General features: G+C 50.9%; 1 protein-coding gene across 7 annotated transcripts in view; it reads right to left on the bottom strand.

Annotated features, from left to right (window-relative positions):
* SPATS2L (spermatogenesis associated serine rich 2 like) overlaps positions 1-12,648 on the bottom strand; it is a 145,789-nt gene extending 133,141 nt beyond the window's left edge. Inside the window, exon 1 of one of the 7 annotated variants that reach the window (XM_080670618.1) lies at positions 12,427-12,648. The gene's annotated coding sequence lies outside the window, so the exon portion shown is untranslated. Of the gene's footprint in view, positions 1-11,617; positions 11,808-12,110; positions 12,348-12,426 lie in introns of those variants that run through there. The other 6 variants (XM_080670626.1, XM_080670623.1, XM_080670620.1 and 3 more) reach the window with 6 other exon arrangements.
* Positions 12,649-13,590: the final 942 nt, after the last annotated feature.

The following is a 13,590-nucleotide window of genomic DNA, read 5'->3' as shown; positions in this document are numbered from 1 at the left end:
TTTCCGGGTGTTTGAGTGCCGTCCTTTATTTGTCATTTGTCAGCGAAGAATAGAAATGAAAGTTTATTTTGATGGCCGGTGTACCTGACTATTCAGAGATTCAAAAACTTGCTTTGTTTGTTCTTACATTTTCCTGGCAGAAGATGTAAACATGCCTTTTTTCCATGGCTTCATGCGGTATTCATAATCCCAGGTGAATATTTCCACAAATGCAAACCACTAGGCAAGGCTGGCCTCCAGCAAAATGTGAAGGCAATTTCCTTCTGGTCCTTTTGTGCCCTTGGATGGGTAAAGCCCTGGGCCCCTCGACCCAGATGCCTTCTCTTCTTCCTGACCAGCCCCAGGGAAGGGTCTATACAATTATTCATCCTAAGGACCTAAGTTACCGCTTCTATAGCATTTGCAGTCTAGGCCCTGCTGCTGGGCACTTTCTATCCTGTTTTATTTAGTCATCCTATATAATAAAGAGGTAATATGCAAATCGACCATCACGCCCTCACAAGATGGCTGCCTATGGCCAGGCCGACAGGGGGGTTAGTGAGGGATGACCAAATGACTGAACAGCAGGCTGCGTGGGAAAACCAGGCTGGCAGGGGGGCTGTGAGGGGTGACCAGGCCGGCAGGGCGGGGGGGGGGGGGGAGTTGGAGGTGACCAGGCCAGCAGAGGGGGCAGTTGGGGCAACCAGGCCAGCAGAGGGGGGCACTTAGGGGTGACCAGGCTGGTGCGGGGGGGCAGTTGGGGGCAATTAGGCTGGCAGGGGGGGCAGTGAGAGGTGACTAAGCCGGCAGGGGGGAGCAGTTGGGGGTGACCAGGCCATCAGGGGGAGCAGTAAGGGGTGACCAGGCTGGCTGGGGGGGGAGTTAGGAGTGACCAGGCCAGCAGGGAGGGGGCAGTTGGGGCAACCAGGCCAGCAGGGGGGGCGCAGTAAGAGGCAACCAGGCCAGCGGGGGGGGGGGCACTTAGGGGTGACCAGGCTGGTGCGGGGGGGCAGTTGGGGGCAATTAGGCTGGCGGGGGGGGGCAGTGAGAGGTGACTAGGCCAGCAGGGGGGAGCAGTTGGGGGCGACCAGGCCATCAGGGGGGCAGTAAGGGGTGACCAGGCTGGCTGGTGGGGGGGGGAAGTTAGGAGTGACCAGGCCAGCAGGGAGGGGACAGTTGGGGGCAACCTGGCTGGCATCAAGGGGCAGTTAGGGGTGACTAGGCAGGCAGGAAGGTGAGCAATTAGGAGCCAGCAGTCCAGAATTGTGAGAGGGATGTCCTGGATTGGAGAGGGTGCAGGCTGGGCTGATGGGACCCCCCACCCCCATGCATGATTTTCGTGCACCGGGCCTCTAGTAAAATCATAACAAAACAAATAGGTATTAGTCCCATGCCATACATGAAAAAACTGAGGTTTCTTAATTAAGTAATTTGCTCGAGTTCATAGAGCCAGCCAATTACATGAGTCAAAACCAGGGCATTCAAGGACCAAATGAGTCCTCCTTTTCTTCTAAACTGTACTGGTCTTAGGAAAAAGCCCAGCATTTTTGTAATAAACCGTTTCCCATATTAGAGAGCAGGAAAGTGGAAGCGCTGACATTTGAAGCGCCCTTTTGAGTGGTGCGGATTCTGAAATCACGTCGTAGAGGCAGCCGCCTTTCTTATGCACACGTGAGCCTGGCCTTCCCACAGGAGACAAAGCAGCAGCTGTATCACAATTTAGAAAAATTCAGCCCTATATGTGCCTTCCCTTTTCTCCCCAAGTTGCACATATGGTACAAATGGGACCTCCAGACCAGTGGAGCTGCCAATTAGTGAGCAGTGTTTGGTGTTAGGGAGCAGCCAGCATCCAGGCAAGCTGTGAAACTAATGATTAAACTAACTGAGTTCCCTGCCCGTCGCTGGAGGCCTGAAGAAGCCTCGCAGGGAGTAGCAGGGAGTGGCAGGCCTTGCGGCTCAGGGGCAAGACCACTGTCCAAGAAGGCGTGGAGATCCCCAAGCAATTTGGGATTGCTGTGCAAGAACTCAAAGCAGGGACTTGGGAATGTGGGAGACAATGGGAAGACCTGGTCACCCAAGAATGAGGCCGCTATGGCTTCCCAGGTCAATGGTCTGGCAAGGCAAGCTGCACCGTCAGCAGGGCGGACAGTCACTAAGGGAGCTGTGAGGCGCCTGCATGGGGCCTAAACCGCTCTCAGATTCTGCAAGTGGGGGAGAAATAATCCCACCAGGTGGCCCCCACTTTCGCAGGCCATTTCTATAGATGTGTGACTTCCATACTTTTTATTTGGAGCACAGAATCTTTCCCCTTAACAGAATCTTAGATGAATGCCTAACAGGTGAAAGCGAAGAAACACAACCGCTCAGAAGCGAAGGGTTCAACAGATCACGGCATGCAAACTCCCGGGGGAGCGCGCTGAGGGGCGCCGAGTCACGCTGCCCATCAGCCTTCCCTGGAGCCGGGTCCTGCTGAGCCTCTCTCGAGATGGTCCTGGCTTCTTCCCCTCACCTCCACGTTCCTGCCTCCTGCTCCAAACGATAAGCTCTGCTTCCCTGTCACTGGTCGGTTTTTCCACTATGCAAACCTGCGTGTCTCGTAGGTACAACACGTCTTCTGGGCCTTTCTGACGGCCCCGATGCCTGTCCTCAAAGCCTCGGGGGCTAAGGGCTGCAGATCGCCGCCCGCCCTCAAGGTCTGGAGGCATGCCTCGCGTCTGCAGGGCACGTCCCAGTTGTTGGGCATGGCATTTTGTTTGACACACAATGGCCATGGGATGTGCATATTATCGAGGCTCAAGACCCATCGATTCATTGACTTGCTCAGGATCCTACAGCGAGACAGTGGGGGAGCCGGGACTTAGCCACTGGGAAGGATCAATGGCCGGATGGAGGGCTCAGAGGCACAGACGTGGCGCTCAGCATCCCGCCTGGTGCCTCACGGTTGGGAGCGCCCACGGGCTGTGACTCCACGTGCCCTTCCTTGCTCCTCCTGTGGGTCTCAGATCCTCCCGCTGGCACACGAGCATCCCTGCTCCCCACTCCTGGCCGTGACTGGGAGACAGATGTGCTTTCATCGTGGCTTCGGCTCTGTGAGCGCTGCATGGAGCTCTCCTGCCTGGCGCTTGCACAGTCCGTCTCCCCGATTCTGAATCTGATCTGAAGCACTTTGTGTCTCTGGATTTAAGAGACGGGGCGGCTGCTGCTGCTTCTCTATACCTGTAGGGCTGACATCATCATTCAGAGAGCTCCTGGGCGTGGCTCTGGCAGGAAGCATCTCCTGGGAATGAGGAGATGTCCTATAACAATGCTGTCCAGTAGGACTTGAATGTGAGCCACACAGGTAATTTAAAATATTCTAGCAGTCATGTTAAAAAAAAGTAAAAAAAGAAACGTGAAATTAATTTCAATAATACATTTTATTTAACTCACTCTACCCAAGATATTACTGTTTCAACCTGTACTATATTAAAATTTGTTCATGAGTTGTTACATTCTCTTTTTCCTATAAAGTCTTTGAACCCATGGTGCATTTGACATTTGCAGCATATCTCGATTTGGACTAGACTTACGTCAAGAGCTCACTAGCCAGATCCAGCTGGTGGCTATGGTACTGGTTAGTCCCCTGCTCCCATCCCTCCTCTCATTTATTCCCTGTAATGACTCCTGCTCTTTAGTGGGATGATATAGGCAGGGGCCGACAGTGGGGACCAGGGTCATTAGAGAAGACTGTAATACACCCCCGAAGGGAGAGCCCAGATCACAAGGAGCTTTTGTACCAGGCTAGAGAGCTCTGATTTTATCCCGGAGCAGCAGTGACTCTGCTGGAGGATTAAACAGCAGAGTCGTGATTACATTTGCCTTTTAGAAAGGCAGCAGTGTGGGGAGTGGATTGGAGGCAGGCCAGGCAGAAGGCAGAGACCAGCGCGCAGGCTACCGCAGTGATCCGCAAGAGGAGTGACGAGGGCACGAGCCACGGCAGTGATGGTGGCAACGGTCTAGGGCAGTGGTCGGCAAACTCATTAGTCAACGGAGCCAAATATCAACAGTACAACAACTGAAATTTCTTTTGAGAGCCAAATTTTTTAAACTTAAACTTCTTCTAACGCCACTTCTTCAAAATAGACTCACCCAGGCCATGGTATTTTGTGGAAGAGCCACACTAAAGGGGCCAAAGAGCCGCATGTGGCTCGCGAGCCGCAGTTTGCCGACCACGGGTCTAGAGAGGTGAGGGCAGGTGCAGGACCGTTAGAGAAGGTAGTTTCCACAGGGTTTGGTGATCAATGAAACGTAGGGATTGAGGAAGAGCAAGGAATCTAGAGCAACTCCCAGATTTCAAACTTGGTGAAGTAGGTTCCATTAATTAAGAGAACACAAAAGACATGCTGCTTGTGCAAGTGGAGTTTTGAACTCGCTGAGTTTAAGATTCCTGGAGCAGAGGTCAGAAGAGTTCGCGGTTGATGAAGGAATCAATGGCATATTGGTGGTAGCAGATGAAAACATGGCAAATGTGAAGAGTGAGCAGGGGCTGAAGAGTGAACTCTGGAGGATGCTGAGGTTTGGGAGGAGGAAAGGAACCAACAGAGAACTAATACAGAACACTGGGCAACAGGGAAAAACAAAGAGAGAGGAATGTCTCAGAAGACAGATGGGCAAAGTTCCAAGGGGCAGGGAGAGGTCATTAACACCAACACAGGTCAAGAATTAAAGGAGAATCCTGGACAACAGATCTGGCAGTTTGAAGGACAGAGGTGGCAATGAGGAAAGGCCAGGATTGTGGAGGGTTGGAGAGAATGAGGTGGGAGGAGCTGGCATTGCATGAGGACTTATCTTTCAAGGAGCTGCCTTCTGAGGCCGGGAATGAGATGGAACATAACCAGGCAGGGAGAGGAGGAGCTAAGGGGATTTGTTTGTCTTGTCTTCTGTTTTGTTAAAAATGAGAAGGACTTACACATGCTCACGCGCTGAGAGAAAGGGTTGGTTGAGACCATGAAGAAAAGGAAGATTAAAGGAGCAAGATCCCTGAGGAAGCAAGGGGGGATGGCGTCCAGAGAGATTAGCCTCAGATTGGAAGAAGGTGCAGGAAAGGAAAGCAGTGGGGAAGAGCTGGTCATTTCTAAGGAAGATATAACATTAACGTTGCAAAACTAATTTTCCTTGCGTAGAAATATAAATGAAATAGAATGATACATGAAGGCATGGTTTTCCTTTAATAGTTCTATGTGTTACGGATAAAGTCAGTAGATGTAACTAGCTTCATGGAGCTCCAGAGCTGCAGTCCTGGAATATTACCAAGCCTTTCACACACCTTTGGACTGACTTCACCTAAACATCACCTCAGGTGACAGTCATCACCCCGGAGAGCCACCGTGGGTGTTTATAGCGAGTGGCCTCTCTGATTGGTTGGTGTCCATGGCTGAACTGATGAGTAAATATTCTCAATGTCACCATGCATTACCTCACAGGGTAGGGTAAGAAAAAAGCTGGGGTTGGGGGGTCAGACACCAAACAGATTCATCTGCCACTTCTCAGCTCTGCTGATTCGATCAAGTCATCTGACTTCCCTGAGCTTGTGTCCCCTTCTTAAAAGGGTACATAATCCCAACCTTGCAAGATCATGTGAGGTTTAAATGAGATGACCAATACATGTTAACTATGATGATGATGATGATGATGATGATGATGATAATTGTAGTCACTGTGTTCTGATTTGCAGGAATTGGGTGTGCTGATAATGAATGCGTGCTTTGCAACAGTTAGCACCTGGATCCATAAGGAGAACTTCAGAATCAATCCTGTTAGGAAGGGCCCTTGAAAATCCTACCGGCCATTCGATGTTTGCATCCTTTCTTCATCCAGTACATATTCAGTCCCTGCCCTCAGACGGCCTGGCCTTGGCACCTGCTCTATAACTTACTCAACCTCCTAGGCTTCAGTACTGCTCTTCAGTAAACCTGGAGTAATTAGCACATATACTTCAAAGTACTGCTTTGAGGAAGAAATGAGATAATGCATGTATTTAAAGGAGACACTGCCTGTGGTATAGCCTATGCTTGAATGCATTCAGTCATCTAATGAGATAGTGCAGTCCATCATATGACTACTTTCCTTCCACTGACCCCAATCTGTCTCTCTGAAACTTATACCCATCGGTCCTAGTTTCACATCCATGGGGGTAGTTCTACCGACTCACAGCTAGGGTTCTATCTGTAACACTATGTTTGCCCACTTACTGAGCTCTGCTAGGTGCACTGGGCAGTGTCCATATGGCTGTCCACTTGGGAGCACCATCGGGCAGACATTCCCTCTCTACATCACCGGGAGAGTTCAGCCTTCAGCGGTGTTTCCATGATGCAGGCGGCCTTTCTGAGCATTCTAAGCAAGTTGGATGCTACCCGGGAATGTACTGGTTACACTGCTTACAAGACTTATTTTGAGCTTTATGTCACAGTCAGTTCAGCACTTGGCACCAAAAGTAATTATTGCAGGTGTCACTATATCCTTAAAGTTTCATTATTGAACCCTGCAGACCACCAACGCCCAGGAGAGCCCTGGCATCCGACCGAGGGTAGAGTCAAAAACTCTGCATTGCCTGCCCGGCACTGCCCCTGCCCTCCCCCATTCCCCTGCCCTTGTATTTCCAGTAACAGCTATTGAAGTCTTACCCCAATCCTGTTAATAATCAGCTCAAACAATGATCACACTTCAGCAGGTCCCTGCCACACACCCCTGCCCCCCACCAGAAAAAGGGAATTTTCCCTTCGGAGCTCTCTTAGACCCTTGTTTCTGGGATACATGTTATTTCTCCTTCTTGACTATAAACTCCTTCCTGGCAGAAACAGTACCATGTACTGTGTGAGTCTTATTAAAAGTTTAAAGTTTTGTCCTGAACACAATAGGAGGGGTGTGGCATCTCTTCCCTACCTCAACATTCATCCCCAGATGGATCCCCAGATAAATTTATTTTTAACGTTACAAGGAAGCTTTTAAATGAAAAGATTGGGCAACCCAGTGATAAAAGTCTAGGATGTTAGGGCCGATTCGCTGAACTTTTATACAATTGATAACTCTAGTCTAAATTGTTTTATGTATAAAATACTGGTTGCTTGTCTTTATTTTGCTCACAAATGGGACCCATCACTCCCCTTAAAATAATGACAACCTCCTTAATTCCAACTCACAACTGCCAGCCTCCATCGTTATCTCCACTCTGGAAAATGCCAGGCCTCCGAATCCTCACAGCTGACGAGTAAAGATGCTGATTAGAACCACTAAGAAAAATGGGAAAAACTCCTTGACACATGCCTCCTTCAAATGCCTGTCTGTCCCTCTGACCCAATGTCAACATTAATTTCCATGTTAACAAATACGTATGGAGGTCAGGACTAGGTGTCAAGCTGCAGCCTAGGCTCTGGGGACACAATTGGGAGCAGTACACAGTATCAAACCCCATCACAGAAAAAAAAAAAAAAAAGTCTGGCTGTCCAGTGCTTGCTATGCCCCAGGGCCTGTAAGTGATTCAAAGAGAGCATACACGATACATCAGTGCCCTCAGGGAACTTGCAATCTAGTTAGGAAAGAAAAAATCAAGAACACAAGAGTATAAGAGAGGACCTGATGGTCTAAAGCAGTGGTCGGCAAACTCATTAGTCAACAGAGCCAAATATCAACAGTACAACGATTGAAATTTCTTTTGAGAGCCAAACTTTTTAAACTTAAACTTCTTCTAACGCCACTTCTTCAAAATAGACTCGCCCAGGCCGTGGTATTTTGTGGAAGAGCCACACTCAAGGGGCCAAAGAGCCGCATGTGGCTCGCGAGCCGCAGTTTGCCGACCACGGGTCTAAAGTAGTGGTCGGCAAACTCAATAGTCAATAGAGCCGCAGTTTGCCGACCACTGGTCTAAAGGAATGATGCAGACAAAAGGGCAGAAGAGAAAGAAACGGATGACGGCAACATGAATGGGCAGGTGGACTTGGACTTAAAGACTGTGGTTAGGTCGGAGGAAAAAGGGAAGGCACTCTAAAAGGTAGATCATGGACCGTACCAGGTAGGTCAGTTGGTTAGAGCGTCATCCCAATGCACCATGGTTTTAGGTCCCATCTGCCGTCAGGGCACATACAAGAATCCACCAATGAATGCATAAGTAAGTGGGACAACTAGTCTCTCTCTCTCTCTCTCTCTCTCTCTCTCTCTCTCTCTCCCCCCCTCCCTCTCTCCCTCTCTCCCTCCTTCCCTTGCTCCCTCCTCTCTCTCAAATCAATAAATAAAAAAACAAAATGTAGATCATGAACAAAAGGGTACAAAGTCATCTTTGAAGGCCAGTGATATCCAGTTAGTAGGAGTAAAGGTTCATGTTGGAGAGAAGGAAGTTAAATTGGGGCAAGACCATGAGGTACGTAAAATAGGTTGAGGGGTTAGACTTTATGTCAAAGGCAACTTGGGGGGCAGGGCATGGAAAGACTTTAACTATAGAAAGAGCACTTTAGAATCAATCAGATAAACCTGACTTCAACACAGCCTTCCTGTGAGACAATTCTTGGAGAAGAGTTCAGGGAGGTCCATGTGACGGAAGTGAGCAGAAGGGGGCAGAGCACAGCGATGCTGAGGGCCTGGCTTTCAGGGAAAGTGAGAGTCCAGAGGAAAGGTGGGGCTGGCTCCGAGGAAGCGTTACAAAGGAAGAGTTAACAGGACCTGATGCAGAGTTTTACTGAGGGATTCAGAAAGCGGAGTCAGGGTGGCTCCTAGGTCTCCAGTCTGGGTGAGGACGAGAATGCTCAGCCTATCAATAAAAGGCAGGTCTTCTCGCTGTGCAAGGAAAAGGGTTAGCAAAGAACATGAAAAGTTTGTTATCAGGCAAAAGGCCTTTTAGCCTGACAGCAGGCCATCCACTTGGGAAAAGTCTGTTAAACGGGCGCATAAATGAATACAGATAGTTGTGCCAGCACCAAAGATTTGGATGATGCAAGGGCAGATGACACCATCACAATTAAGCATTTCTTATTAGAAATACAATTAAACAAAGGTAATGGGAATGATAGAGTAGAGAGAAATCGATGGTTTTTCTTAGATGTGGTACTTAGTGGATCCTGTCCAGTGCCACAACACTGAACGCATGAAGTTCTGTAGAAATTCAACATATGGCCTATTTACATAACAAGCGTCGCAACTCCAAAATAACCATTTTGATGTGTCAAGGAATGAACACCTTCACAGCAGACTACTTCCAAAAAGGGGAGAGAAAGAAAGGCTTGTTTTTCTTCCATCATTATGTGTACTGGGTCATTAATTGTTTGTATCATGAAAATCATATTTTAATTGTGTGATTACACGGCAAGAACAGTGATGGCATGAATTGATTAGCTGAATTATGCACAATCAGGTAGAGATCAATAAACAGACTCCATCACTCTGTCACATTATATTTCTGCCCTCGCGGTATAAAAGCTGCTGTTCTGTGTACAAAAATTACAGCAGTCTTCTGATGCAGTTGGCACAGTCAAACAATAGTAACAGGTCTGCAGAACAGGAAAGAAATACTAGGGAGCAGTGAGCAGGCAGTATCTGTTTAATGCACACAGAACCCACCCCATTCTTACATGGCGAGACAGGTGGTGGTAGCTTAGATCTTACCGTGAGCAATCTCAGAGTCTCCCATTTTATCAAACAAAACCAGAAGTTCCTGCCCCGGCTCACCTCCTAAGATGCTGATTAAAACTGTGCAAAGGTAGTAGAATGAAGACCACCTACTGCACCTTCAACACAAAAGCCATAAATGAATATTCATTGCTAAGGACAGCACAATTCTAGGATCAGAAGCTGAGATACTGATAACACTTAGGACCAAAAATGAGCCATATCTCAAGATTAACTTCTGATGGAGAAGTATTTCTGTTTGCACAGCAAAAGTGACCTATGAGCTGCTTGTGATTGGCAGTGCTTCAAAGACTGCAATGATGTGGCCCAAGCACTTTCTTTCCCTCATCATTACCGAGATGGCAAAGCAGCTTCCGAGCCCACGGATACCTATACCCACAATGGCCACTTGAAAATCAGTGGGCACACAGAACCGATTACGGGACTTTTATTAAGGGCCTCCCTTAAACAAAACGAATACAAAAGGAGTCTTGATCACTCTGCCTGTCCAAATAAGTATATGAAATGAAGTTGATTCCTAGGAAATCATTTAATATTTTCAGAAGCAAGGATTACAGAAGGAAAGAAAATTGCCAATTAATATACTCCTTTCCCAGATGTTGAGTTTTTACTATCCTCTTAAATATTCTCTGCATTCAAGTGATTGCATGTTTTATGCAAATTATCTTTGGGGCTAGTCTAGTTTGTGAGTGTGTGTGTGTTTAAAGCTGCAAAGATACAGAATTTTACATGCTTTCTGTTCTGCTGCTCCATAAAATAGGTTTTAACAAAGCTTGAGTTTAATCCAAAACTCTAATTAGAGACTGCGGCAATGAATGCCTTATCCAAATAGAAAATCATTCCCAAAGTTGATTTCCCCCCAGTTAAAGAGCCAACAAATACGGTCATACACAGGTATTTTTAAACACTACAGTCACTTGATAACACTGCCCCCATCCACACAGCACACTGCTTTCTGGTGAAGTAATACAATTGTCTGAGGCCAATGAAATACTTTACCCAAAAAGCAACTTAAGTCTTTATTTTCAGTGCATCTTTCAAAATAACCAAATTTGTTACTTATTCTTTTTTTTCTTAATGAAGCAATTTCTGACTTCCTATCCTTTTTTTCTCCTGCCATATTGCAATCAGCTTTATCTCTAGAAAACATAATCAATCAGAACGGCAATGAATCACTCCTGTAAGATGAACTAAAACGATGTCATAAAGGTCACACGACCTTCCTCTTTCAAATACTGGCACCCAGCCTCTCCCTCTGCATCGGTTCTAAAATTTCAGAGTCGTTTTTTCTTACTTGCGAAGGGACGAGTAAAAGTTTCTAATACACTTTTTAAACATTTTAAATAAGCAAGTGGAACGGTTCCACAACATTTTATGTAGAGATCGGCTGTGTTTGAAGTTCCCTAGTTCTCAAGCCACAGATTCTGTAATCTACTCCATGGAAAATACTGTACATAAAGAATCACTACAGGGTCAGGTCTCCAAACCCTCGGCATCCACTAAAATCAGGAATGCTGGGAATTGAAAGCTTATGAAGTTCACGAACACACACACCAACCCCCAAGAACAGGAAACCTCTGCTCGGGAGGATGCGAGGCTTCGGTCGCATCCCGGTCCAGGCATAGTCTCAGCCCTTCCTCTCCTGCGTGTGCAGTGAGTTCTAACCACCGAGCAGAGTGCGCGCGGGCAGGAGGGTGCGGAGAGCAGGACGGACCCTCCTGCACCTGGGAACGACCGCTGTCCCGGGGCTGCGTCCGCTGCACAGTCCCGCGCTCGGCCGCCGCCTGCGGACTCCGGTCCACCCGCCCGGACACCGCGGCACAACCGCTGCGTCCCGCGGCCGGTCGCTCGGCGTCTCCTCCGTCCTCCCGCCTGCAATCGCAGCGAGTCGGCGGGCATGGGGGGCCGCTGCATCCCGCTCCCACCGGTGCCCAGGGCCGCGGTCGAGGGCAGGGTGGTCCCGCCGGGGCGGGCAGCTCCTCACCGGCAGCGAGCGGGGGCGAGCAGGCGGCGGGCGGGGTGGGTGGCACTCCGCTCCGCCAGTGGAAGGGGGCGCTCGCGCCGGGGAGGGCAGAGCGGGGACGGCGGCCGATTCAGATCCGGGGCGGGCGGGTCCACGTCGGAGCGCGGCGGCCACCAGCTCTCTCAGGGCGCACAGGCGTGCGGGGGACCCGGCTCCTCTTCCCGCCCGCCCTCCCGCCAGCTCGATCGCGCCGTGCGGGGCGGGAGAAAGGAAGGACGGCGACCTCCGCGTCCGGTCCGCGCCGCCCGCCGGCGTCGGCGCCGAGCCGGGCCACACCCAGCGCCCCGGGAGGCGGCGGGGGCTGGGCGGCTCGGGCGGCCGAACGTGCGACCCGGACCCAGCCCCCGTCCCGCCGCGCAGGCCCCACCACGCCCGTCCCCGTCCCGCATCCGGGCTCGGGCCCGGCGGGTGGGGAGGGAATCCCGGAGGCGGTGGCCAGGGGTCCCGCGCTTACCTCTCTGCCGATCGCCGGGCACTCGGTCCCGGACCGGGGACCGGGGATCGGGGGCGCGGTCGCGGGGGAGGCTCCGCGGAGGTGGCGGCCCCTGCGGCGCGGAGGGTGGGCGGGCGGGCGGGCGGGAGCCGCTGGCTGGGCCGCGCGCCGTCCCGAGCTCGCCCAGCTGCCGGCGCTCGCGGCGGAGGGCGCAGCCTGCTCGGCCCCGGCTGGATTCCTTCGCTGACACCACTCGGTCGGCCCGCCGCGCCCGGCTCTCCCGCCCCTCGCCGGCGCCCCCGCCCCCGGCCCGCCCGCCCGCCCCCGTGTCACTCACCCGGCGCGCACTCCCCAGCGGCGCCCCTCGCTCCGCTCGCACCCGGCGCTGCTCACGCCTCTCGGGTTTGTATCCGCTCACACGCACGTTCTGACACGGATCCCTTCCCTCCACACACCCTCCCAGCTCCTCTCCCACCCCACTTTCTAGAAGAATCGCTTCCACACTTTGCTTGCTTGCCCCGCACCAGCCACCTCGCCTTTCCCCGAGCCTCCGCCTCACACTGCCTCCGTTATTGATTTTGTCACCACCGACACGTGTTGCGGAGAGGCATCCCCCACACCCAGGAGCGTGAACTTCGCCCCGCGCCCCCCGCCCCCCGCACTGTGTACAGAGGCGAGATGCTGCTCCGTGCAGGAGGCAGCAATGCTCTCTAGTGCTGAGCCAAGCTCCGAACGTAAACAAAGGGAGCGGATTCCGGAGGGACCTGAAGACCCAGGCGCGGGAAAGTGCTGGGCTGGGGTCCCACCTTAGAAACCCCGCCAACCCGGGCCCTTCCGCTGCCTGTGCACGCTGAGCTTCTGGAAGGTGGTCGCCCTAAAGGTGTGCGATCACCAAGTTCCACATTGGCACCTGGGCATGGGCCCTGGGCTTCTGCCTAGGAGTAAGCAGCCGGGAGAGGAAAGGCAGTTTCTCAGTCATTATTCATGATGGACGTGCTTTAGATAACACGCTCTTCCAAAGGCAGTGGAGTGAGATGCAGGCAGCTCTCCAACTCAGTTTATTTTTATTTTATTTTTTTAAAGGATGACTTCGTTGCCTCCCTTTTCCGGAATGCCAATAACGGTGTCTCGGTGGCTCTTTGGAGGTCAGAGCCCCTTGCAAACATCAGACCAGAGTTAGGCTTCTCACGCTCCAGCCTTGGAGGGGCTCCTGAGCAGTACGGCGGAATGATATATGTATCACCGGATGTTCGGGAGTCATCATTTGAAATAAAATACAAACACCTTTCTGGCAAAGTTCAGATCTGCTAACATAATGTGCCCCAGTTGGCAAAGCACAGCCACAATAAGAAAGAGAGGGGCTGAAAGGCAAGGAATGCATTTTCTTGTGTGACTTGTGCTGGTGGTTCTTGTTATACTGGATGGGTGCCTGGGTCCTATGATCTACGTAACGAGCATTTGTAAGTGCTTTATAAGTACTAGCTTTATGAATACTTCAAGC

This window comes from Plecotus auritus (assembly GCF_963455305.1).
Source record: "Plecotus auritus genome assembly, chromosome: 5".
Taxonomy (NCBI): Eukaryota; Metazoa; Chordata; class Mammalia; order Chiroptera; family Vespertilionidae; genus Plecotus; species Plecotus auritus.
This window is presented reverse-complemented; position numbering and strand designations above follow the sequence as displayed.